Below are 26,538 nucleotides of genomic sequence, written 5' to 3'. Positions count from 1 at the left end.
TGAGACTTGGCACGTTTAGTCTGAAGAGCCAAACACTGAGCACACAGAGAATGATCAAGTAGAACCTGGGTACGTTCAGTTTGAGGATCCAGTCACTAAGCAAGCTGAGAATGACGAAGTAGATCCCGAGCACGTTCAGTCTGAGGAGCCAGTCACTGAGCAAGCTGAGAATGATGAAGTAGATCATGAGCACGCTCATTCCGAGGATCCATTTACTAAGCAAGCTAAGAATGATGAAGTAGATCTCGATGAAGATGATGAACCTGATAATGACTTGGATGACGACGCCTGGGCTGCGTACCAGAAACGACCAACTGAGCAAGAATTTGGATTTGAGCTTAGCGATGAAGATGTCTACATTGATGGACCATCTGTGGACGCTGGACTCGCTAGGTTACAAAGCAAAGGGAGGAAAGTTCTATGCGATGCCAATTCTGAGGACGATAGTGACTATGACATTGACGTTAAGATTGGAGGTGTTGACTCTGACACTAGAGAATCCGATGAAGATACTAAAAAATTGGACATTCTTATGGAGAAGAGGAACATCAAGAAAAAGCGTCCCCGATTTCTGGAGTTTAGAGAAGGTTCCGACATGAGGAACATGAGTTTTAAGTTGGGACTATCTTTCCCAAATGCGAGTGTGTTCAAGGAGGCTATTAGAGAGTACGTAATCCTAGTGGGCAAGGATTTGTACTCTAAGAAGAACGACCTTAAACGTGTAAGAGTGCAGTGTAAGGATAAAAACTGCAAATGGGTAAGTAATGCATCAAGTATGAGAGTCGACGGGGTGTTTGTTATCAAGACATATTATCCTAATCACACTTGTCCGAGAGTTAACCGCAACTGGTTTGCAACTTCAAAATGGCTCGTCAATACTTATATGCCAACGTTCAAAAGTGGAGATTCGTGGTCAGCGCTAAAGTTCATGAATCGTGTGCTGAATGATTTTGTACTTGAATGTAACAAAATGAAAGCGTACATGGCGAAAAGAATTATGACCAAGATTATTGAGGGCTTTTTCAAGGAACAATACGCGGCTCTGTGGGACTAGGTGCAGAAATCAAGAGGTCAAACCTGGGTTCGACCGTGGATTTTGAAACTGATCGAGGTGTCGATGGGAATCTTGTGTTCAAGAGGACGCACATTTTTTTCCAGGCGTGCAAGTCTGGATTTGCTCACTGCAGATCGGTTATTGGACTAGATGGATGCACATCAAAGGTCATCATAGTGGACAACTACTTGAAGTAATTGGGATCGATGCTAACAACTCGATGTTCCCTATTGCAGATGCTATAGTGGAATCAGAAGGTAAATCATCTTGGACTTGGTTCTTATAGTTTCTTAAAGGAGGCGTTAGTATCAACAACGGCCAGCTACCACTTTGGACGTTCGTTTCGGACAAGCAAAAGGGATTGTAAGAGTCTTTATCTGGTATATGGGAGGGAGGAAGGTTCAGTTCAAGCTGAACATAGACATTGTGCACGCCATCTTTAAGGCAATTTTACAAAGGTTATCTTTTATTGAATTTACTTATTTATACTGAATGTCTATGTTGTACTTATACACTTGATAAGCATATGCGTTTAAAGGTCAATTTCTAAAGACAAAAATGATGGCAGCGGCTATGAGGTATTCAAGACCTCATTATGAAGCACATATGGAGTTAATCAAAGTCGAGGACCAAGCTGCATATGACTGTCTCATGTAAAAGTGCCTTGAAATTGGACGAGATGTAATTTCAGACCAGGTCTGAAATGTGAAATTTTATTAAACAATTTATGCGAGTCTTTCAACGGGACCAGAGCAATGTTGATGGCAAGGCAGAAACCAATTTTGTCATTACTAGAACGCGTCAGGATGTATCTATTACAAAGGTTAACTAAATAAAGGCTTGCAGGTGAGAAGTGGCATTCTGATTCTAGGCCCTCGGGTAAGGAAGATTTTCGAGACGAATAAGAGATTGAGTGCATAGAACATACTGTCATAGAGTTGTGACTTTGACTATCAGGTTACCAATATGTTTGGGACCATGTACGCTGTCAATTTGGCACGTCGAACATGCTCATTGCAACCGCTGGGATTTATCAGGTTAGTTAGTCATTTAAGGAATCATTCAATATAATTTGGCACTGAATTGTATGTATATGGTTTGCAGGCATATCTTGTTCTCACGTCATTAGTTGCATTTGGCATAGACAAGATGACCCAATGAAGTGTATTTTTGATTGGTATAAGAAACCATGTTACCACAACAAAATTAATCCTATTAACCCTCTAAAGCAATGGCCAAAAACTGGACTGGCTCCTATGACTATGTCAGCAGACCAAGCTAAACATGGGAGGCTAAATGAGATCCGACGACTTCAGCATGACAAAGTTGTTCCAAGGCTGGCCAGAAAAATAAAAAGAAAGTATATTATGAAAAGTGCGCAAATTATGGTAAACAAGGACATAACATCAAAAAGATGTTTAAGAAGAACACAACAAGAACTAGTACTCGTGCATAACACACTCTGATTGGTCTATATGTTATGATCATTGAATATTTGTATCTTTGGAATGTAACAGAGAGATGAACGTGCACACACAAGGACATCACGCCAACCTTCACAATCTAGACTGCAAACAACGCAAGCCAGTCAAACAACACAACCTTCACAACATTCTCAACCTTCTCGTCCTTCACATCACTGAACTGATGGTAAAGAGTTGATCATTCCTAATTTACAATGTATCAATTTCTTACTCTACAACCTAACGTATATCTTTATTTCCTTTGCGCAGAGAAGTCCTAGGTTCAAGACTGATACCATAAGGAACAACCCGTCAATGATGAAACCACGTGGGTTATTCAGAGACTAAACTGGTTGTATTTGGAAAAAGATTAAGCCTATCTAATGTCCTACATTTGTATATTTTGGGATGATAGTTTGATCAAACAAGTATTTTTGTTATTAAAAAAAAGGCTCGAAACTTGATGTAGATATACAATGCAATGGTGTGATGTAATATTTTGTCTTATTGGAACATATGGTATATGTATGCAGTATGGAAGCAATTGAACATATTTGTGTCAATTTATGCGTATATTTTGCGTCAATTTGCCTCAGATTGTTTTCATATACAATCCATACTCATAAAACATGCTTGTATTAATATAGGGACTCAAAACAACACAAAACAACCCAAAACAACATTACAAGTCACCAATACCTTAGTCTTTTAAACACTTGCATAAAGCACCACATCAGTTTAACACCAGTTTAACAACGCAACGTCAATTTAACACCAAATTATGAATTACTCGAAAAGAAATATACAGACAATTACTAAAACAAGACCAAGCATAATCTTTATCCGTTTCAAATCTTTTGCATCCTTCACCGAGCCAGTTTGTACATGGTATTCGAAATCTTTGGTGTCCAATACTTGCATCGTCATTTCAAATGCATTGATCTTCTTCAACAACCCATGAATTATTTGAGTCTATCGTGAACACATTGGTGGATCAATCATCCTTTTCAGAGAGTTGGTTTTATACAACGTAGCAAAGGATGAGGTGATGACTGGCATTTATCAATCAGAGAAGTAGAGCTAAATATATACCTTATTGTCAGGACACTCAAAGAACCTTCGCCCAGGATTATCCTTCGTCTAGGAAGTGTATTCCACTCTAATACGCCCGCAAATACACGTTGGAGCTCGTCGTCGCTCAACTGGTCTTATCTTGGCCTTGGTTCCTTGTATTCGCAATTTCCGGTGCTCGGACAAACTCATAGTAGACTCCATCGCAATTATTTACTCGGCCTAAGGATTGAATCAAGAAATCTTGAAATCGTTATTCCAATCCCTAGTTCATCTCGATTTGGGGCAACTAAAGAACAAATAAATCAAACAAAAACTAAATGAATTTATAAACCTAAATAAAAGTTTAAAACTCTCAATAACACGTTCAATAAGGGAAAATAAATAATTTCCCTTATTTTCCTCACCACATGATGAGCACATGTCAAATTTCCGACAATTTTAATACCAATCTTGAAAGAAGGATTAAAATCATAATCGCTGCTCAATTGAGGGGGCATTTATGCAGTTTTCAAAGTTTCAGGAGTGCTCTGTTAATGACGACAAAGTACAGGGGGCAAATATGTAATTATTCCTATATATAAATAAGTCTATATATCTAATGGACCCAAATAATTATTGAAATATATTTTTTTTAGTAGAGTGCCAATAAACTTGTAGTCATTAGGCCGAAAACCGACATTTAAACTAGAATAGTTAAATGGCCAATGTGAATACAAAAATTAGAGCTTTTTCCTATTTGCATCCTTTATCACAAAGTCTTTATGCACAACCCATTGGGCTAATGATATCCCCCACATTTCAAATCACCGTCAATCGGTCCATTGTCTTATTGTCACTTTGGAATAATTACAAGACAACGTCTTCCATATAATCTAGACAGCCCGAACAGAAATGATGCAACTAGAAATGGCCGAGAAACTCTGCGGCACCAACATTGCATATTTATTAAAATTCTTCAATTTAAATTTGTGCTAAGATGTTAATAACCATAAAATAATCAATTGCTAACCAAATCACAAGTTCTATTTATATCCAATTCAGGCTTTAGACTTTATTCCAATCAGAACTACTCACCAAACAATCTTGTTAACCTTTATTATGGAGCTATTTTTTTTTCCCATGTGTATCTTGTTAACCGAATGCTTAGATTTTTCCACTCTCGTAATTAAGTTTAAACAGTGAATAATATATTAATAAAAAAAAGGTTTAAGCTTACATAAAAACATAATCTTACATGAATATCTTAATATATTTATGATATAATTTAGAGTTTCATAAATATATTTTATTCTATGAAAATAATCTTACGTGTTGTATATGTTTCTTGCTTCTAGTAAGTTAAAAAAAGGAGAGAAAAAAGATGTAGTCATAAAAAATCGACTATTGGAGCAGCCTTTCTCGTGTGTCTGAAACAAAGATTTAAATATCGTTCATGATGCCATTTTGAGCTTCAAGATATACGAAAAAGTTGACATGTCGATAAAAAAATGTGCACGAAAAAATTATGGAAAATGAACAAAAATTATTGAGAAAAAAAATACTTTTTTACTTGAAAAATCGACATGCAAATAAAAAATCGACATGCGGATGAAAAATTGCAGGGAAAATATCTTTCATAGTATACTAAACAACTATAATTGAAAAGTCTACAAATCATGCATCAAACAAAGATGTACCAAACATAAATTCAAACTACTAAATTGTTTAAATACTTTAATAATACTTGCGAACTTCTGTTTTCGGCCTTCTTAAGTTACCTAAATACAATGAACTTAAGAATTATTACAAAGTTAAAATATAATTATATAAAAATTTTGGAAAAGTTTCACATCGAATATATAACAATTTCAATTCAAATTACAACTAGTCTTACGACAAAGTACACATTTTTCGTAATCACCTATCAACAAAACATAATAACTACACAATAAAACATAAATCAACCGTGAACTTACTTAGAAATAAAATGATAATGGTTGAAAATATGTTTTTGGGGTCGTCGGAAAATGTGTGAAGTCGCCAAAAATATGGAGGCTCACCGGAACACTCCAAAATATCATAAAAATATGTAAGATCACAACATGCTTGACGAATAACATTGTTTTCCTAAAATATAAGAAAAAAAACCTAGTTCATCATTTAAAATATCGTAGTTTTTTTAAAAGAAACTTTTATGGACTCCATGGTGTCAAAAGGAGAAGAAAATTTACCTAGTCGTCGGAATACGTCGGAGAAGGTGAGGTTTTGCGCTCCACCGATTTTCGCAAAAGGGGTTGTTGAATCCTTAATCCAAAGTTGGGCTTATACGTTAAATAATTATGTGTTGTATACTGTTAATAAAGATTGCCTGTTAAAAGTGATCTAATAAAGTTTACGGATATTGAGCTTTAATGTACCTAATAGGTTTTGGACCTTTAATGTGTAGACCACTATAACTTTTATTTCTTTGATATATGAACTGAAAAAGGAAGCCCGTTAGCTTAACCTAATGGTTGCCTATAAATACGGCTGGTCCCTAAGTCACGCATACTAACTTGTCAATTTTTGTTATCCCCCGTCAGAGTGAAACGAGATCGAAACAAATGGCACTCTAAGCTATACGTGTTGATCTAAAAGACTAATCGTCATTGATTAATCAGATACGCTCTCGATATTGATTTAACAATCGATATCATAGCCAATCATGTTTGAACTATTTAAGAAATTTTGGTTGTTTTGGGATTTTTGTTTAAACTTTGCAGCTGTGATTCATAAACAATTTTTGGGAGTGGTGCGTATAAGCACAAACACAATTCAGTTGGATTCACTCATGTGAGTCGTGATTAGGAGTTTTTTTTTTTTTTTTTTTTTTTTTTTTTTTTTTTATTGACAAGTCTGATTATGATGTTGTTCAATGCATGATTATTATTTTTATTTTATTCATACTGTGGTATTAAATATATATCTGATTATTTTATTCATTCAGTTTTGTATATATATCTAAAATATATCTATATAACTTTGATTCATAGTAATATTTGTATACACACTTTTTTGTGGTTACAAAAGATGATTTGCTTTCTTTTGTAACTGGATTTTTTTGGGTTTGGTAATTCCACACCACCTCCTGTGTGGAGGTCGTGGGTTCAATCCCCACTGCAGCAAAGCTGCCTTAAAAAAAAAAATATCTATATAACTTTGATTCATAGTAATATCTGTATACACACTTTTTTGTGGTTACAACAGATGATTTACTTTCTTTTGCAACTGGATTTTTTTGGGTTTTTTAGAAGTTGTATTGCTTTCTCAATAATCGTTTATATATTGTTCATCAACAATTTTTACCTATGGCATTAGTCTTCACATGGCCGTACGGTTGGAAGCCAGCTACCTGCTGGCCATAGGTTTTCAGATTAAAGCCCTAATGAGCCTTGGTCATTTAAGTTTTTGGCTTAGCCACATAAAAAAATTCATATACTGGTATTTGCTGCGTTTGGTTCAGATTAAAATGCCATATTTTTGTTTTTAGAAAAAACTAAACTGCTTATCTGGTGTTTGACAAAACTGTTTTTACAAAAAATTTAAAAACGATTTTAGATTTTGTACATGAGATGAAAAAGCTAGGATTCTTAGCTTTTAGAAAAAAATGTTTTTAAGTTTGGTATATAAATTACTGTAATATCATCGTACAAAATATTATTCATATATATATATATATATATATGTATATAAATAAGTATATTAATAATTATTATTTAATTATTAAGAACATGTCTATTTTAGTTTTTTTACTATAATATATTTATTTTACCAAACGCTAAATCAGTTTTTGTAATAACCAGCAACAACTGTTTTATAAACAGTTTATCAAACACCAATTTTTTTTCAAAAACTGAATCTAAAAGCACTTTTTTCAAAAACAAAGCTATGCCAAACGGGACCATTATTTGGTATGTATATATTTTAAAGAAAGTTAATTAAAGTAACATATCACCAAAGTGGCTTTTCTTGTGGAAATTTATTTATTTTGAAATATAAAAAGTTGTGTAAGTGTAATATTTTCTTTTAGAGAAAAAAATTGTTTGTTTATTGTTCTTTGTATCAATTACGACTCCTGGAAATATTTTTGACAACATCAATTCAGTTCATTCACTGAATGACTCTAACTTCAAGTCATGGAAAGAGAACTTGCTGATTGTTCTTGGAGTCATGGATCTTCACCTGGTGCTACGAATCGCTCACATCGGTGTGTCTATGTAGGGTTACCTCCGTTATCGAAAGCCAAATGATGTTGAAAGATACATCTATGTGGGAGATGACAAGTAGGACGAAGTTGAAGCAATAGGAAAATTTGGACTGGATTTTATTTGGATGTTGACGAAACTTTTGTGGTACCATCTTTTAGACGGAATTTGATTTCTATTTCTTCTTTGTATAAATTCGGTTATTCTTGTTCATTTGTGAATGAAAAATTTAGTTTGTTTCACAATTTAAATGTGGTTGGTTTCGGTTCTTTATCAGGATATGATAATCAATATTTCATTGATATAAATACTTAATTTAATGTATCATTGCATTTAAGTACTCGAGGTGTAAAGAGAAAATTAACCAGCAAGAATTCAATCGTGTTATGGTACGAACGATTAGGGCACATCTCCCAAAGGAGAATAGATAAAATTGTGTCATACGAAAATTCCATATCCCTTAGGTTCCACGAAATTTGAAATCTGTATGAATTGCATACACTACCAGAAATATGGGATACAACTACAGTTTTTTTTTTTCAACTCCAGTTTAGCCTTTTAATGGAGTCTTTGAATACAGACTACGGTCACCTTTTCTTAGGTCTATATTAGACTCCAGTCGAATATAAAGCTGTAGATAATGGTCTATTTTTCTCTACAGCTAATATAAAAAAGTAGTGGTAATACTCAAAAAATGAAAAATGATCAAAATTTCACTATTTTTAAATGGAGGGAAATTTCCCACAAAATTTTGGCACATTTACACTACAGTCAAAGGTAAAGAAGGAGTTGTAATTCTTAAAATATAAAAAATTAACAAAATTTTACTATTTGAGTGTGGGAGAGAAATTTCCCACTCACTAATTAGATTGTATTGGAAATTTTCATATTCCCACCCATATGAAAATCAAGTAAAAACCACTAAGTATTAGAAATACTCTAATATTCACACATATACTTCAAAAAGTTCTATCTCCCTCAAATATTACTCGGGAAAAACTTCAAAAAACAGTTCGACGCCTCTCTCTCGCCGTCTCTTAGCTCTTCCTCGACCACCGCCGATCCACGACGACTTTCACCACGGCTTCTACCTTCTTCACCTTCGACCTCGATGCTTCTTTTTCATCTTCGTTATCCGTGCGCGACCTCTCCACCACCGCCGACCAAGACCTTCAACCTCGATTTTCTAGGTTAGCCTCTCTCCTTCTCTATTTGTATCTCCAGGCCTCGAGTATTCCTCTTCATTCTTTTTCTCGAATTTGTCGCTAGAAATTTCTGTGGTTCGTTCATGAATAAGAGGTAGGAGTTTCTATTTGAAAATTTCTTCTTTCTTTTAGTTCGATTTAGGTTTAGAAATTAGGGGTTTTTTTATTTCTCTTGCTTGTTCTGTGATTTTCCGTGGTATATGGATTGGATTGGCCTCGAGTATTCCTCTTCATTATTTGCCCTGTTATGTATAGAATTTACTTATTATTACATGTATAAAAAAATGACTCCGGCTAAGGCTATTACAAAGTCAATCGTAAGATTCGTAATTTAGAGTTAATTAATCAGCATGGGTTATGAGTTACTCGAGTTTATGTGTTGCAGATTTTTGGCATTACCCACCCTTGTCCTAATGCTTATGTCTGATGATACTGCCATACACTACGAAGCGGTTTGCACTTTTCACTTTTCACATGTTTTTCCCAATGATACTCTGACGGTTTGTCTTTGAGCATTATCTGAAGTGGTCAAGTATTGCAGGTTGGTGTGATTGGTAATTAAGAAAGAAGTTATCCTGTGAGCATTATATGAGGAGAAATTGAAGAAAGAGAGCTTTGCCTTCTTCTTCTTGGCTACGTGAGTTTCCATATAGCGAAATCAATTTTTTTTTTTGGTCTAAAAATCAAATCTTTCTTAACGTTATGTGGTTGGTTGGTGAGTGATTCGGTTTGGTTTGACTTGTTTATGTGTAGATATGGTGATGGTGAGCCAACGGATAATGCCGCCAGATTTTACAAATGGTTCTCTGAGGTAAAAAAAAATAATAATTGAGCTTAAGAGCTGTTTTGAGAAGTTGGTGAACCGGTATTCTATTGTAGTTGTTTATATGAATGTTGGTTATTGAGGTGTGATTGTGGTGTCATTGATAGGGTAAAGAGAGAGGCGAATGCTTTAAGAATCTGAAGTACGGAGTGTTTGGCCTTGGGAACAGACAGTATGAGCACTTTAATAAGGTTTGTATTCATAATTTGGTTTTACTCTATCCACTGGTTGCCTTTTTTTTCTTTTTTTTTCCCACAACTCATATATTTGTACTTGTGTGAACGACAGGTAGCCAAGGTCGTTGATGATATCCTTGTCAAACAGGGTAAGTTTGTTGCTTGATTGTGATGAACAGCTCTCTATTATAGTGAGATATCATGATTTCATATTGGTGAATTTAATGCCAGTGATTTATAGAATTTAATTTCTTCAAATTTATGTATATGCAGGTGCTCAGCGCCTTGTTCCAGTTGGGCTTGGCGACGATGATCAATGCATTGAGGATGACTTCACTGCGTGGTACAGATAACTTTCAATACTTGGAATAAATGGTGCACCTTTTTCTTTGTTATATCCGTTGAAAACTAATATGTTTCCTTGCACTAATTTATGTGCGATATAGGCGAGAATTGGTATGGCCGGAGTTGGATCAGTTGCTTAGGGACGAGGATGATGCAACAACTGTTTCTACTCCTTACACTGCTGCTGTGCTGGAATACCGTGTAGAATTTCTTGATCCTATTGACCCACAGCTCGAGAATAAGAGCTGGGCTAATGCAAACGGTCACGCTGTTGTTGATGCTCAGCACCCATGCCGGTAAGTTTAAATGATACATCTTGAGGAGCATAGGATGTGTGATTAATTCTTCAAATTTTATTATATTTACTCCCGTGCTTTTGAAAAATATTATGCCCTGATGTGAACTGTGCTCTGTTTTGTTTCTTATTAGGGCTGATGCCGCTATAAGAAAGGAACTTCACACTCCCGAATCGGATCGTTCTTGCATTCATCTGGAATTTGATATTTCTGGCACTGGCGTTTCGTAAGTTGTCTTGGCCGAGTTTTTATGGAATTCCATAATTACAAATATGAGTACGCCATAATTACAAATATTGACATTTATGGAATTCCATCACTTCATTCTTTTCAGGTATGAGACTGGTGACCATGTTGGTGTTTACTGCGATAACCTTAGTGAAACTGTTGAAGATGTTGTCGCACGAAAATGAACAACTATTTAAAACCTCGGGCGGTTCGATCCAAGGCCGGACCAAGTGATCGCACCCGGGCCAAGAGTGTGAACTCGATAGTCTCGAGCTAGGGTTCTCTCCGATCAACCCGCCTCTTGGGAGAGGTAGGGGGTGAGGAGGATGGGTGACCGTGCCTTGGTTGTCGGCTGCCTACGTACCCGTGCGTGGGATCAGGTCAGAACGTAGTTCAAGCGTGTGTGACGCAGTATGAGGCGTGGAGCCTTGGCGAAGAGGCGTGCTCGACGAAGGAAACGGGGCGCGAGGAGTCCTCGGCAGCGTCTCAGAACTTCGGAGATCGCGTACGCGTCTAACGTGTTAGACGCGCAAGGGTAGCTCTAGTTGAGAACCCTAGGGGCGTGCTTGAGCACCGGAGAACGTTCGGCCAAAGGGAGCGACGTCCGGGAAGTTCCCGTGAGTGCTTCGGGACCTTTGAGAACGAGGGAGAGAGAAGAGAACCTGCTTCAGGCCAAATGTGGCATCCAGAGAAGCAGAGAAATCGAGCGTGTCGATAAGAGATGAAGAGAATTATTGGATATTTTGGGATATCTTGGGATGGCTTTCCCCTCAATGGGAGAGGGTATTTATAGGTGTTTGGGAGCCTTAGAAGGTCCCTTTTTCGTCCATGTGGGACTAGGAATGCGTGTGGCATCAAGTGGAGGCGCACGGCGCGCGCGGCGCACGAAGGGCGGCGCACAACGCGCGGCGCGCGGCGCGGGGGGCGCGGCGCGCGGGTCACCGGGCGCGGCGCGGGACGCGCGGCGCAGGACGCGCGGCGCAGGGTTCCCTGACTGGCGCGGCGCGCTGCCTGGCCGGCGCGGCGCGCTGCTTGCTGCCCGGCTGACCGGCGCAGCGCGTTGTGTGTGTAGTGGGCGGCTCGTCTTGCCGGGCTTTTGCGGGCCTTCGAATGCCATTCTTCTCACGTGAAATATGAAGTTTTCTACTCGATGAGAGTGACTCGATTCGAGGAGCAAGGCTCGGCCCGGCGAGAGCGACTAGCGACTTGATTCGAGGAGTGACTCGAGGATGACTCGAAGCTCGACTCGAAAATGATTCGAGGCTCGACTCGAGGAACGATTAAAGGCTCGACTCGAGGAACCATTCGAGGCTCGACTCGAGGAGCGAAGCTCGACTCGAGGGGATTGACTCAAGGCTCGACTCGAGGAGTCAGGAGTTTGGGCGAGGGCTTGAAGATTTGCCGCTCTTCAGGACCTCCGGCCTGACCATCGGCCCTTTGAGCGACGTGCCTTCTTGGCGTCTCGGGTTTTCCGAAAACGACCGACAACATTAGCCCCCCAAGTTCGTCGTTCGGGAGGCGTCCCAGCGATGAACTTTTTGTTCTTCTAGTTGGGTGTTTGAGGAAAATGTTTCCCGCGCCTTGTGGCCCCGAGGAAAGTTTTTCCCTCTTCTCTTTTTTCTTTCTTTCTTTTTTTTTTTTTTTTTTTTCTTTTTTTTTTTTTTAGGGGGTGGCCGCGCGGCGCGCGCCCTGGACGGCGCGGCGCGCGGTCTGCGCTGCACGACCCGCGCGGCGCGCGGGCTTGGCGCGCGGCGCGCCCCGTGCGCGGGGCTGGGTCGCTTCGCGCGGGAGAACTCGACTTTTTGGAGTTTCTACTCCGATTTTGCTCCTTGTGGGAGTAGGATTTCGACTCCTACCCCCCTAGAAGTCTATAAATAGACCTCCCCCCTTCCCTTTACTCCTCACATTATTTTTTCTCTTTTCTTACGCTTGTTTTCTTCTTTTACGTTTGCATTATGGGTGTCCCTCCCCTTTTCTCAGCTGAGAGTCCCGAGATTGATTTCTCTCTCTTGTTTCAGGGTTCTGAACACGCAGAGGATGATCTCTTCGCGGGATTAAGGGAAGTTCCTCTGCACGTGGAAGAAAATCCAAGCGGAGTAGAGCAGTGGTTGGAGGAAGGCGAGCTGGGTGCGACCGTGCCCGCTGCTCAGCCTCTCGAAGAGTGTGCGCCAACTGGGCGCGGTACAGGCGGGGAGTTTGATCGTCCTGCGTCCGGGGAGCCTGCCCCTCGCCTCGTGATCAACTTAGTTGGCGGGGGGGTCCGTGACAAAGTTCGCCTCGACGCGCCGCCGTCCGACTTGGGCTTTCAAGGCGCGCCGGGAGATGTTACGGACGCGGATGCGGTGACTCCACTAGAGTCGGTTCTCGACGAGATAGACTGCGTGGACGACTTTGGTCCCGAGTCTGAAGATCCCGGAGGTGAGTCAGAGACATGTCCGGGGGCCGAAGGCCTCGCGTCGGAGTGTCCCGAGGTACCGTCGGCAGCTGCCGCGGTCGTGTCGGAGGGCGGGGATCCTTCCGTGGAGCCGGGGGATTCTCAGCCCGAGACCCCTGACGCGGAGGCGTTGGTATCGGCGAGGTCGCTTGCTAGGACGGAGTGGTATCCCGAGGAGGGACTTGCTGCTCCCGAGGACTTCGATTGTTCGGGGGTCGATGCTTCGAGCACGCTTACCTACCGGACATTCGTCGGTCTCCGGGAGGCTTTTGCCATCCCATCATCCGTGGCGCTTCTCCGCCCTTTAAAGGACGACCGTCCTTTCCGGCCTCGTCGTGGTTTCGCCGCAGTTTCAGTTGCGAGTCTTAACTGCGGGTTGCGGCTGCCGTTTCAACCCATCGTTCAGCAGCTTCTCGCCCGTCTGGGGGTGCACGCATGTCAGATGAGCCCGGCGTTCTACCACATAGTGGCGATGTGTCACATGGAGTGGCATTGCCAGACCGAGCGGGTGATGACCGTGAGTGATTTTCGCAATCTCATCGCGGTCTTCCCTGCGCCCGGGCAACCCAGTTTCTTTGTGGCCCGTGATCGACGGAATACTAAGCTGATCATCGACTCAGAGAAGTACAATCGACGACCGTGGGTGTGGGTCTCGGCGGAGGCTTTTGGTGACGCGCCGCTCCGGTTCGGCCCCTTGTCCGAGTTTCCCGCTAACGAGGGGGCCGACGATCTCGACTTTGTGAAGGAGATCCGGGGAATGTCGGAGGCTCGGAAAGCCGTTGAACGATTTCGTTCTCCTGAGCTGATGGCTTCCACTGGGTGGTTCCCGCCGTTTCCTCAGCGGACCGAGGGTGCCCCGAGTGCCGCATCATCTCTCTCGAGCGGCGATCCTCAAGGTATGTTAACGTTTCGTACTTCTTGCTTTTGTTTTTAGCTTAGGGTTTTGACTTTGTCGCTTTTGCAGTCTCTTCGACTAGGGCGAGGGCTCGGGCTCGTCTAGCGAAGGCTTCCCGGGACCCGAAGTCGTTGGCGGCGGTTCGTCGTCGGATTGCTGCGCGGGATGGTCGGGAGAAACTCGATACCGATCATCGGGCGGAGAGCGGTCCTCGCGCTTCCTTGAAGCGACCTTCCTCCTCGGCTTTGCCAGATACGTCTTCGGACTCTAAGCGCGTGAATTCGATGGTCGACGTGGAGGCCGCGGAGGTTAGGGGGGAATGTTCCCTGGGCCTTGCTCAATCTTCGATGAAGATGTGGAAGAGCGTTGTGGCCAGCAGTGACGTAGAGTTCTTTCGTCACGGCGTTTCCGATGCACAGAGAGTGAGTTTCCCTTGCCTCATTTGCGATGAATCTGTCTTTCGCTAAACTGTCTTTTTGCCTTCTCAGGTGCTTGCTCGAGCGACCCGGGGCGAGAAGATCCTTCACGACCTCATCAGGCGGATGAGTCGCGCTCAGGAAGAGCTTGCTCAAGCGAAGTCTCAGTTGGCTCACGCCGAGCGAGGTTCTCACTCAAAGGCGGAGTTTGCGAGTCTCCGCGAGCAGCTTCAGGAGGCTCGCGTGGAACTGGGAGTTACCCGCGGCAAGTGCGACCGCGCTCAGGCGGCGGTGGCGAAGATGGCTGAGGAGCTAACGACGGAACGTCAAGCCCTTGAGGTGGCGACTCGGTCGACGGAGGTCTTCCGGAGCGAAGCGCGGGACCTTCGACGTCAGTTGGAATCGCGCACGGAAGAAGTTGGCATTCTTCAGGGCCAGCTTACATCGAGTGAGGCTGCCCGTGTTCGTGCGGAGCGTAAGCGTGACTCCTTGGCGGAGGAGGTGGCTCGGGTCACCGAGGAGAAAGCCGCGGCGGAGCAGCTTGCGTCCGACCTTCAGGACGACTTTGATGTCGGAGTCGAGGAGGCAAGGCACGCAGCGGCGGTGGAGTGTCGGGACGCCACAGCTGCCGAGAATGTTTCTCGGGGGGTCACCTTCGACTTCTTCGACTCGCTTTTCCCACCACTTGACGGGGCCGACCCTGTGGGCGACGATCCCGCCGAGTGACCGTTTTCTTTCTTTATCTTTCCTGCGCAAATGTTTTAGCGCGTGCTTTTTAGGTTTTTCCGTTCAGCGCACTTGTCTTAGCGCTTGCTTACTAGGATATTTCCCTTTAGCGCACTTGTCTTAGCGCATGCTTTCTAGGTTTTGAGGCAGTTGCCCCTTTCTTTTATGAGGAGTTATTCATTTATTTTTATGAATGTTTTCGCACATTTATCTTCTATGGTATGCATGGATGGTCACTTGTTTGTGTTCATCCTTTTATCTCAGCAGGATACTTTTTCAAACACGCCAGTCACTTGGATGGTTTGCTTTCTTAAGTATTTTCAACTGCGAGTCAGCCATGCTATGTAGGTGTGTTACGTGCGCCGGATTGCGCCACGTGGGCGTCTCAAATCGCGCCATGTAGGCATCTTGGGTTGCGCCATGTAAGCGACTTACGTGCGCCATGTAGGCGTCTTACGGGTTGCGCCATGTAGGCGTCTTACGGGCTGCGCCTTTACGCGACTTACATGCGCCATGTAGGCGTCTTAGGTTGCGCCATGTAGGCGTCTTACGGGCTGCGCCTTTACGCGACTTACGTGCGCCATGTAGGCGTTTTAGGTTGCGCCATGTAGGCGTCTTACGGGCTGCGCCTTTACGCGACTTACGTGCGCCATGTAGGCGTCTTAGGTTGCGCCATGTAGGCGTCTTACGGGCTGCGCCTTTACGCGACTTACGTGCGCCATGTAGGCGTCTTAGGTTGCGCCATGTAGGCGTCTTACGGGCTGCGCCTTTACGCGACTTACGTGCGCCATGTAGGCGTCTTAGGTTGCGCCATGTAGGCGTCTTACGGATTGCGCCTTTACGCGACTTACGTGCGCCATGTAGGCGTCTTAGGTTGCGCCATGTAGGCGTCTTACGGGTTATGCCTTTACGCGACTTACGTGCGCCATGTAGGCGTCTTAGGTTGCGCCATGTAGGCGTCTTACGGGTTGCGCCTTTACGCGACTTACGTGCGCCATGTAGGCGTCTTAGGTTGCGCCATGTAGGCGTCTTACGGGTTGCGCCTTTACGCGACTTACGTGCGCCATGTAGGCGTCTTAGGTTGCGCCATGTAGGCGTCTTACGGGCTGCGCCTTTACGCGACTTACGTGCGCCATGTAGGCGTCTTAGGTTGCGCCATGTAGGCGTCTTACGGGCTGCGCCTTTACGCGACTTACGTGCGCCATGTAGGCGTCTTAGGTTGCGCCATGTAGGCGTCTTACGGGCTGCGCCTTTACGCGACTTACGTGCGCCATGTAGGCGTCTTAGGTTGCGCCATGTAGGCGTCTTACGGGCTGCGCCTTTACGCGACTTACGTGCGCCATGTAGGCGTCTTAGGTTGCGCCATGTAGGCGTCTTACGGATTGCGCCTTTACGCGACTTACGTGCGCCATGTAGGCGTCTTAGGTTGCGCCATGTAGGCGTCTTACGGGTTGCGCCTTTACGCGACTTACGTGCGCCATGTAGGCGTCTTAGGTTGCGCCATGTAGGCGTCTTACGGGTTGCGCCTTTACGCGACTTACGTGCGCCATGTAGGCGTCTTAGGTTGCGCCATGTAGGCGTCTTACGGGTTGCGCCTTTACGCGACTTACGTGCGCCATGTAGGCGTCTTAGGTTGCGCCATGTAGGCGTCTTACGGGTTGCGCCTTTACGCGACTTACGTGCGCCATGTAGGCGTCTTAGGTTTTTTGGTGGAGCGTGTTCTTTTGAGAGTTTTTTTTGGTGGAGCGTGTTCTTTTGAGAGTTTCCTTACCATAGCTAGCCCCCCCAAGTTTTTGGGTTATAAGTTAAATGTTGATAACCAGAAAACTTGCATAAAACGAAATTGAAATGGAAAACTTGAGTTTTATTACTTTTGCGAAAAAAAACTTGCGAGAAAATTTAAATCCTAAAACATTGGCTCGTAGGCCTTATTGAAAATGGAAATAAAAAGCGATAAAAAAAAAAAACGGGGGACGCTAGCTACTGATAGTACTGCCTCAAGTGCTCCGCGTTCCACGGGTGGCGAATCGGAGTCCCGTCCGTGTGCTCGATGTAGTATGTCCCGTCGTGAATGACTTTGCGGACTCTGTAAGGGCCTTCCCAGTTTGGGCCTAGGACGCCGGCGCCTTGGACTTGTGTGTTTTGGAACACTCGTCTGAGGACAAGGCTTCCGACGGCAAAGGTTCGCCTTTTGATTTTGGAGTTGTAGTATCTTTCGACCTTGCGTTTCTGTGCGGCGAGGCGTCTGAATGCTTCCGCCCTCTTTTCGTCGATCAGGTCCAACTCAAGGCGCATGGCCTCGTTGTTGTTTGCTTCGTCGAACGTGTCGACTCGGAACGTGGGTATCTCGGTTTCAATTGGAACCACGGCCTCGACCCCATATGCAAGGGAGAATGGCGTCTCGCCGGTGGCGTTTCGCGCGGTTGTCCTATACGCCCATAGGACGAATGGTAATTCATCGGCCCAGGCGCCTTTCTTGTCTTCGAGCTTCTTTTTCAGGTTGCTCTTGATAGTCTTGTTGACTGCCTCGACTTGGCCGTTGGCCTGAGGATGTCGCGGCGAGGAGAAGGTCTTGCTGATCTTCAGTTGATCGCAGATATCTCTTACTCGCGCGTTGTCAAATTGTGCCCCGTTGTCGGTCACAATCGAGGCGGGGATACCGTGCCTGCATATGATGTTTTTCCAGATGAAGTTCGTCGTGTTTGCTTCAGTTATTCTGGCAAGCGGCTCGGCCTCTACCCACTTAGTGAAGTAGTCGATGGCGATAATGGCGTACTCGTATTGCCTTGGCGCTCTAGGGAGCTTGCCAATGATGTCCACGCCCCACTTAGCAAAGGGACGTGGGACAACGATGCTGCTTAACGGAGTCGGGGACTGTCGCGGAATTTCCGCGAAGCGCTGGCATTTATCGCAACGCCTTGCCCATTCGCAAGCATCTCGCTTCATGGAAGGCCAGAAATAGCCTTGCTTGAGCGCTTTGAGCGCAAGGGAAGTTCCAGCGGCGTGGTTTCCGCAGATGCCCTCATGGATTTCGCGGAGGACCTTGGTCGACTCAACGCTATCGAGGCATCGGAGCAGCGGTGTAGAGTAACCGCGCTTATAGAGCGTGCCCTCACGGAGCGTGTATTTGGATGCTAAGGCCCTCAGTTTATCGGCTTCCTTGCGGTCTTCGGGGAGTTCCCCTCTTCGCAAAAACTCGACAATTGAGTCCATCCAAGTGGGCTGAGATGCCACTTCTATGGTCCCGACTTCGTCTCGGGAGACGGACGGTCGTGGGAGAGATTCAATGGGCACAGTTCCCAATCCGTCTTCGTCGATGCCAGATCCGAGGCGAGCAAGCGCATCAGCCTCCGAATTTTGTTCTCTCGGGATTTGGTGAATCTCGAACCAAGAGAAGGCCTCGAGTTTGGAGTTCGTCTTAGCCAGGTATGCGACCATGTTGGGCTCCTTGGCGATGTAATCTCCCCTAACCTGGTTTACGATCAACTGCGAGTCGCAGTATATTCGCAGGTTACGGGAGCCGAGCTTCAGTGCTAGCTCTATCCCTACAATGAGCGCTTCGTATTCAGCTTCATTGTTGGAGGCTTGGAAGCCGTAGTGGAGGGCATATCGCAGCTTTTCCCCATCGGGGTTAATTAGGATTATTCCGGCGCCAGCCCCCCGAGCATTAGATGCTCCGTCTACGTATAACTCCCAGACGGGACCCGTTGGGTCTACCTTCCTTTTCCGAGTTAGCTCGTTATCGTTTAAGTCAATTTCTGCTCTTCCCATATCGGGAGCGTAGGAGAATTCTGCCACGAAGTCGGCTAAGGCCTGCCCCTTTATAGCCGTTCTTGGGTGGAACTCAATCCCGTACTCGCTCAATTCTTGGGACCAGATCGCCATGCGAGTCGACGTTCCCTTTTGAAGAGCTTTACCGATTGGATGCTCAGTTCGCACCGCAATTGGGTGAGCTTGGAAGTACGGTCGTAGCTTCTTAGCTGCCGTTACGAGAGCCAGAGAAAGTTTCTCAATCTCGGTATAGCGTGTTTCCGCGTCGAGTAAGGCCTTGCTTACGTAGTAGATTGGCCATTGGACCTTGTTCTCTTCGCGGACAAGGACGGCGCTTACAGCTCTTTCAGAGACGGCGAGATACACGTACAGTGTCTCGCCCTATTTTGGTTTAGAGAGGAATGGTGGGGACCCAAAGTAAGCCTTCATTTCTTGGAAGGCACTTTCGCATTCGTCCGTCCACTCAAAGCCGTCCGTCTTCTTCAGAGCTTTGAAGAACGGTTGACACTTGTCGGTGGCTTTAGACACGAAGCGTGTCAGAGCGGCAATCCGACCGGTCAGGCTTTGCACTTCTTTGACTCGTCTTGGCGACTTCATTTCAAGGAGTGCCTTGATTTTTTCCGGGTTCGCTTCTATGCCTCGTCGGCTGACGATATAACCGAGGAACTTTCCGGATTCAACCCCGAATACGCATTTGTTGGGGTTGAGCTTCATTTTATATCGGCGGAGGATTGTGAACATCTCCCTAAGGTCGCGTACGTGATTAGTTGCCAGTAGGCTTTTAACGAGCATGTCGTCCACGTACACTTCCATCGTCTTGCCGATTTGATCGGCGAAGATCCGATTTACCAAGCGTTGGTATGTCGCTCCCGCGTTCTTGAGGCCGAAAGGCATGACCTTGTAACAGTAGAGACCTCGATCAGTGACAAAGGTTGTCTTAATTTGATCGGGCTCGTGCATTCGAATTTGGTTGTAGCCTGAATAGGCGTCCATGAAGCTTAGGAGTTCATGGCCGGCCGTGGCGTCCACCAGTTGTTCGATGCGCGGGAGTGGAAAGCAATCCTTAGGGCAGGCTTTGTTAAGATCTTTGTAGTCTATACAAATTCGCCACTTCCCGTTGGGCTTTTTTACCATTACCACGTTGGCGACCCACTTGGGGTACTTAGCCTCTCGAATGAAGTTTGCGGTGAGGAGTTTCTCGACCTCTTCATTTATGGCCAGGTATCGTTCTGGGTTGAACGTTCGTCTAGGCTGCACTTTTTCGGCGACCTTTGGGTCGTCGTTTAGTCGGTGCACTATTACCTCGGGATCGATTCCGGGCATGTCCGCATGAGTCCATGCAAAAACATCCTTGAACTCCCTAAGGAAGGCGGTAAGCTGAGTTTTGATGGCGAGTGGAAGTCGGGTGCCGATTTTTACAACTTGATCAGGCTTCGACTCGTCCAGGACGATTGGCACAAGATCATCGGAGGTTTCCACTTTAAGTCTTTCGATTTCATCGCGGGGGTCAAGTTCTCCGAACTTCCTTGCATCCCTTAGGTTGCATGGGTAATCGTCTTCCAGTTGGAAGATTGTGTTGACCGCTTTTCCCGCGGACTTGCCATCAACTCCTTGCACGTAGCATATTCTGGCTTGGGATTGGTCTCCAGCCATGATGCCAATTCCCCCTTCGGTGGGGAACTTCACCAGTAGGTGATACGTGGAAGTGATTGCCCTCAGCCGGTTCAACGTGGGTCGCCCAATGATTAAGTTGTAGAGCGACTCTTGATCGACCACTAGGAATGGGACCATGTGAACGGCTTCGATTCCTCCAGGGGTTCCAAAGGTGACCGGCAGGTCGATGATGCCCTCAGTCATAACCTTTTCCCCAGTGAACCCAAACAATGGCGTTTGGGTCGGAGTCGGGCGCAGCCCCCCGAGCTTCATGCGCTCTAGGGTGGACTTGAAGATTATGTCGGCAGCGCTGCCGTTATCGATGAGAACCCTTTTCACCAAGTTATTGGCTACTTGGGCTTTGAGCACGATCGCGTCATTGTGCGGATGCACAACTCGCTTGGCCTCTTCATCGGTGAAATACATCGTCTCGTGAGGCACGGACGGAGGTTCTTCATATGTGAAGTTGACGTGCATAGCAGCGTCTTCCTGAGACACGGCCCTAAGGAATTTCTTCCGTTGACGGGCTGAATCCCCATCCTGTGGACCTCCTAGTATGGTGGTTACCACGTGCAGTTGTGGGTTGGCGTTGGCAGTAGTCGGGGTTTGGTTGGCAGAGGCGGCTGCTCCTCCTCCTTGACCAGACTGCTGTCTGTTCGCGGTGGGGCCCGCAGCGCCAATCATGCGCAACACGAACTCCTTCAGCTCGCCCCGTTGGATCAGAGCCTCGATTTGCCTTTTGAGGTTGTAGCATTCCGAGGTCAAATGACCATATTCCCGATGGAACTCACAATACCTGGACCGATCGCGAGTTGCGGGATCCTTCTTCATTGGAGCCGGGGGCGTGAACTTGTCACGTGCTAGAGCCAAGATCCTTTCCGGCGCCGTGTTCAGCGGCGTGAACGACGAGTACCCTTTGAAGTTTTCCGCAAGTCGCGGTTTCTGAGGTACAGGGGGTTGGTTGCTAGAAACCTGGTTCCCCTTGTTTCGCCTCTTACGAGGTTCGTTCTGCTCACGGATAGGTTCTTCCCGACGGCGAGAGCTTTGATTAGTGCTCTTGCGGCCGTCGAGGTAGTCTTCGACTCCCATGAAGGTCTTAGCTCGAGTCATTAACTCGGCCATGGTGGAAGGGACACGGCCGACGACAGACTTGAGGAAGTCACTCGTGCGCAAGCCTTCTATGATAGCGGCAATCGCGTCACTGTCGTCAAAGCGGTCGACCTTGTTTGACTCTTCTGTGAATCGGGCGAGGTATCGTCTAAGAGACTCGCCACTCTCTTGCCTGATTGACCACAGGTACATCTTGGTCTTCTTTTGGACCATAGACGTAGCGAACCGTGCCAGGAACATGTCCTTCAGGTCTTTGAACGAGTGGATGCTTCCTGGTCTTAAGTTTTTGAACCACTCAAAGCCGGGTCCGGCGAGGGTCAAACTAAAGGCTTGGCACATGGCACCAGGAGAAACACCCTGCATCGTCATCCAGGTTTCATAGTGCTGGATGTGGTAAGCAGGATCTGCTTTCCCATCATAGGGAGCGAGGTTCGGGAGCTTGAAATTCCCCGTACAAACCTCAGCCAATATCTGAGTAGTGAAAGGCGATGAGTTCTCCTCAACGACTCCGTAGGCACTTCCACCTATTCCGTATTCTCGGAGATCTCGTACCTCATTTCGAAGGTTGTGGATCATAGTGACCACATCGAGACCGGTCGTTGGAGTAACCCCTTGATCGGGAGGAGTCACCTGCAGCCTCTCGTTAGACCCCTGTCCTGCGCGGCGGTTCCCGTTAGTTGGGGCTGCCAGCGGGATGTTGGGTCTAGAGCTGAGTCGCTCTCTCAGATCATTTCCACGCCCAATGCGTTGAGCAGTGAGGTGGTCCCTAAGATCAGGGCTGGCCGTACGGAGGCGCCGGCTCTGCTTGTGGCGGTGCGCTCTCCGCGCGCCCTGACTTTCCGCAACATTTTCCCTCGGACCTAGTCGGTCGAGGGCCGAACGTCGGGAATTCCCCTCTTGAGAAGCTACCGGCGCATCGCCTGTTCGGGGTAAGGGATTCGACGGACCGGCTTCAAACACGGCGGGGAGTCCCCCGTCCTTTGTGAGAGAAGTCTCGACATCCTCCGAGTTACCCGTATCCTCATAATCAGGGTCGCGGCTTTCCTCGTTGAGGTTCTCAGGATCCCCGTTGGGGATCGTTGTGTCACGCATAGGTTGCTTCGCAGCCAGTTGGCGGTGATACCTTGCGTTCCTCGCCTTCAGTCGGCGGATACTCTCCTCCAACTCCGTGATGCGGTTGTCCCTGCTATCAGGAGATGGAGATGGTGAGCGGGTCGAGCTCTCTTCGTGGAGCGACTCTTCGTCACCATGCGCTCGGGAGCGCAAGAAGTATTTCTTGGTCTTAGCGACGTTTTCGGGGTTGTTTGCGCCCTCAGAACGTACGGGTGGTTGGCTACTCATCGTTTCTCAAGTTCGAGAAGGTTGAGTTCGCAGAAGAAAAGAAGAAGATGAATAGAAGGGATTTCGGGCTGAATAGGTCGGGAAGTCCCCTCCTTCTAGCGCCAAAATGTTGTCGCACGAAAATGAACAACTATTTAAAACCTCGGGCGGTTCGATCCAAGGCCGGACCAAGTGATCGCACCCGGGCCAAGAGTGTGAACTCGATAGTCTCGAGCTAGGGTTCTCTCCGATCAACCCGCCTCTCGGGAGAGGTAGGGGGTGAGGAGGATGGGTGACCGTGCCTTGGTTGTCGGCTGCCTACGTACCCGTGCGTGGGATCAGGTCAGAACGTAGTTCAAGCGTGTGTGACGCAGTATGAGGCGTGGAGCCTTGGCGAAGAGGCGTGCTCGACGAAGGAAACGGGGCGCGAGGAGTCCTCGGCAGCGTCTCAGAACTTCGGAGATCGCGTACGCGTCTAACGTTTTAGACGCGCAAGGGTAGCTCTAGTTGAGAACCCTAGGGGCGTGCTTGAGCACCGGAGAACGTTCGGCCAAAGGGAGCGACGTCCGGGAAGTTCCCGTGAGTGCTTCGGGACCTTTGAGAACGAGGGAGAGAGAAGAGAACCTGCTTCAGGCCAAATGTGGCATCCAGAGAAGCAGAGAAATCGAGCGTGTCGATAAGAGATGAAGAGAATTATTGGATATTTTGGGATATCTTGGGATGGCTTTCCCCTCAATGGGAGAGGGTATTTATAGGTGTTTGGGAGCCTTAGAAGGTCCCTTTTTCGTCCATGTGGGACTAGGAATGCGTGTGGCATCAAGTGGAGGCGCACGGCGCGCGCGGCGCACGAAGGGCGGCGCACAACGCGCGGCGCACGGCGCGCGGCGCGGGGGGCGCGGCGCGCGGGTCACCGGGCGCGGCGCGGGACGCGCGGCGCAGGGTTCCCTGACTGGCGCGGCGCGCTGCCTGGCCGGCGCGGCGCGCTGCTTGCTGCCCGGCTGACCGGCGCAGCGCGTTGTGTGTGTAGTGGACGGCTCGTCTTGCCGGGCTTTTGCGGGCCTTCGAATGCCATTCTTCTCACGTGAAATATGAAGTTTTCTACTCGATGAGAGTGACTCGATTCGAGGAGCAAGGCTCGGCCCGACGAGAGCGACTAGCGACTTGATTCGAGGAGTGACTCGAGGATGACTCGAAGCTCGACTCGAAAATGATTCGAGGCTCGACTCGAGGAACGATTAAAGGCTCGACTCGAGGAACCATTCGAGGCTCGACTCGAGGAGCGAAGCTCGACTCGAGGGGATTGACTCAAGGCTCGACTCGAGGAGCGAAGCTCGACTCGAGGAGTCAGGAGTTTGGGCGAGGGCTTGAAGATTTGCCGCTCTTCAGGACCTCCGGCCTGACCATCGGCCCTTTGAGCGACGTGCCTTCTTGGCGTCTCGGGTTTTCCGAAAACGACCGACAACAGAAGAGGCTGTGAATTTATTAGGCCTGTCACCTGAAACTTACTTTTCGGTTCACACTGATAAAGAGGATGGTACGCCAGCCAGTGGAAGTTCCTTGCCCCCTCATTTCCCTCCATGCACCTTAAGAACAGCATTGGCTCGCTATGCAGATCTTCTAAACTCTCCTAAGAAGGTTAGTTTCTCTTTTTCTTTTGATTACTTTTTAGGCCCAGAATTTTTCTTTAGATCTCTGGTCTAACTATTGTCTTCTTCGAATTTCTTGTGGAAATTTGCTAGGGTTTTTAAAATATGGGTTCGTGTTCTTCGATAATCAATGAGGGCGAAGAAGAGATCTTGGTTGGAATTTTTATATGCCTCAAGGGGTTATCCTTCTCTCTTTAACTCTGTCGCCGTTACGTTAGTCCCTCCATCTCCCACTCTCTCAATTCTCGTCTTTCTTATGGGTGAAATATCAGATTGGGGCTTTATTGAATTTAGGATTTGTGATGATTATTGCTCGATTTTGTTGTTTACTTGGTTTTGACTTGATGATGTGTGTTTGGGTCCGATAATGCTCTTGGTTTAGTCACAGATAACGAGAAACAACAAGAAAACAGGGTGAGTTGGATATCTGTGTGTGTGTGTGTGTGTGTGTGTGTGTGTGTGTGTGTGTGTGTGTCTGTGTGTGTGTGTGTGTGTGTTTTGAGTATATGTATGTGTCTAACAAATTGTGTTTTACAAAACTGAACTAGCTCAAGCTCATCACTCAGAGCTTCTCTTCCAGCAACGTGACCGGAGAAGGAAGATTTGGCACAAAGGCTTCATCGAGAATGGTTGGTGAGTATCGTTTAAATACCAAATTTTTAGCATTTTTAACAGGTTTGGCTGAGGGTCTAGGGTCGGCAGCAAGGTTGCTGCTCGGCATAGGCGGGCTGCGTAAAGCCTAAGACGACGGTTCGGTTTGGCGAAGGCGCTGTCCAAAAAATGGCGGAGCTGCCGCTCGAGCGACAGTGAGGCGGGGCTGGACAATGAGGTTCAGCGTCTCGATGTGGACGAGCTTTTACGCAGGAGGCGGCAGTGGCGCTGTGCGGCCTCTCGAAGCGAGAGAGTCCAGTCTCTCTTCAAACAAAACTAGGCTTCGTTGTACTCATAGAAAGCCTCGTCTTGCACTGGTAAAAATATTTTCCTCAAGGTCTGATTTCTTTTACTGTTTCTTTCCATTATTTATTTTTGTGGATGTTGTTTTTGTCATTGTCTTGTATAAACAGAGAAGTAAAGGCTGTGATGTTTAATGTTTGGCATCATGTAATTTTATTTTGGTTGTAATAAACCTTTTTTTATTACGAACTTATGATGATTTTATATGTTTGTGTTTTAAAAAGAAATGCTTTGTGCAGGTGTTTTGATTTAATCTTGCTGTGTTCATGACATTAGTCAGGGCAGGGGATCTCAAAATACCACGCCCACAATCACCTACCTCACTGTCCAGCTCCTCTGCCTCATCGCCGCCCTCTGCTCCTCCTCCTCGTCACTGCCATTTTCTACTGTTAGTTTCCATTGTTTCAGAATCTTTGTATGATCCACTGCCAATATTATTTCATATTAGGCTTGATTGTTTCAGTTCATTACAAAAAATAAATATTTAACCCATTCCTTTAAATCACAAGTCCAAATGAGCTTAGTCAAGCTTGGTAGTGTTTTGAACTATTTTTCTGCTCTTGATTCTTTTCTTTCTTTCTTTGAACAGGTCAGGAAATAGATGGAAACGGTAGACCAAAGCATAGCATAGCGGGTAAGTTGTAGAAGTTAGGCTTGCATACGTTTTAGGGAAAATATAGGTGTTGATCTGATTATTTGAGCTTAGTGATTTCACATTGCTTCCTA

At 46.1% G+C, this 26,538-nt stretch overlaps 1 long non-coding RNA gene across 1 annotated transcript; it reads left to right on the top strand.

Annotated features, from left to right (window-relative positions):
• Positions 1 to 9,316: 9,316 nt before the first annotated feature.
• On the top strand, positions 9,317 to 10,167 carry LOC149384922 (uncharacterized). Its single transcript, XR_016301492.1, has 6 exons — positions 9,317 to 9,336; positions 9,405 to 9,471; positions 9,561 to 9,656; positions 9,773 to 9,830; positions 9,950 to 10,033; positions 10,131 to 10,167. It is a non-coding gene; the product is annotated as an uncharacterized LOC149384922 (long non-coding RNA).
• The last annotated feature ends 16,371 nt before the right edge of the window (positions 10,168 to 26,538 follow it).

Source organism: Urtica dioica, chromosome 9 (genome assembly GCF_054948205.1).
Source record: "Urtica dioica subsp. dioica isolate 48M chromosome 9, U.dioica_male_clone48M_v1_H2, whole genome shotgun sequence".
Classification (NCBI taxonomy): domain Eukaryota; kingdom Viridiplantae; phylum Streptophyta; class Magnoliopsida; order Rosales; family Urticaceae; genus Urtica; species Urtica dioica.
The sequence above is the reverse complement of the archived record's forward strand: the minus strand, read 5'-3'. Positions and strand labels throughout refer to the sequence as shown.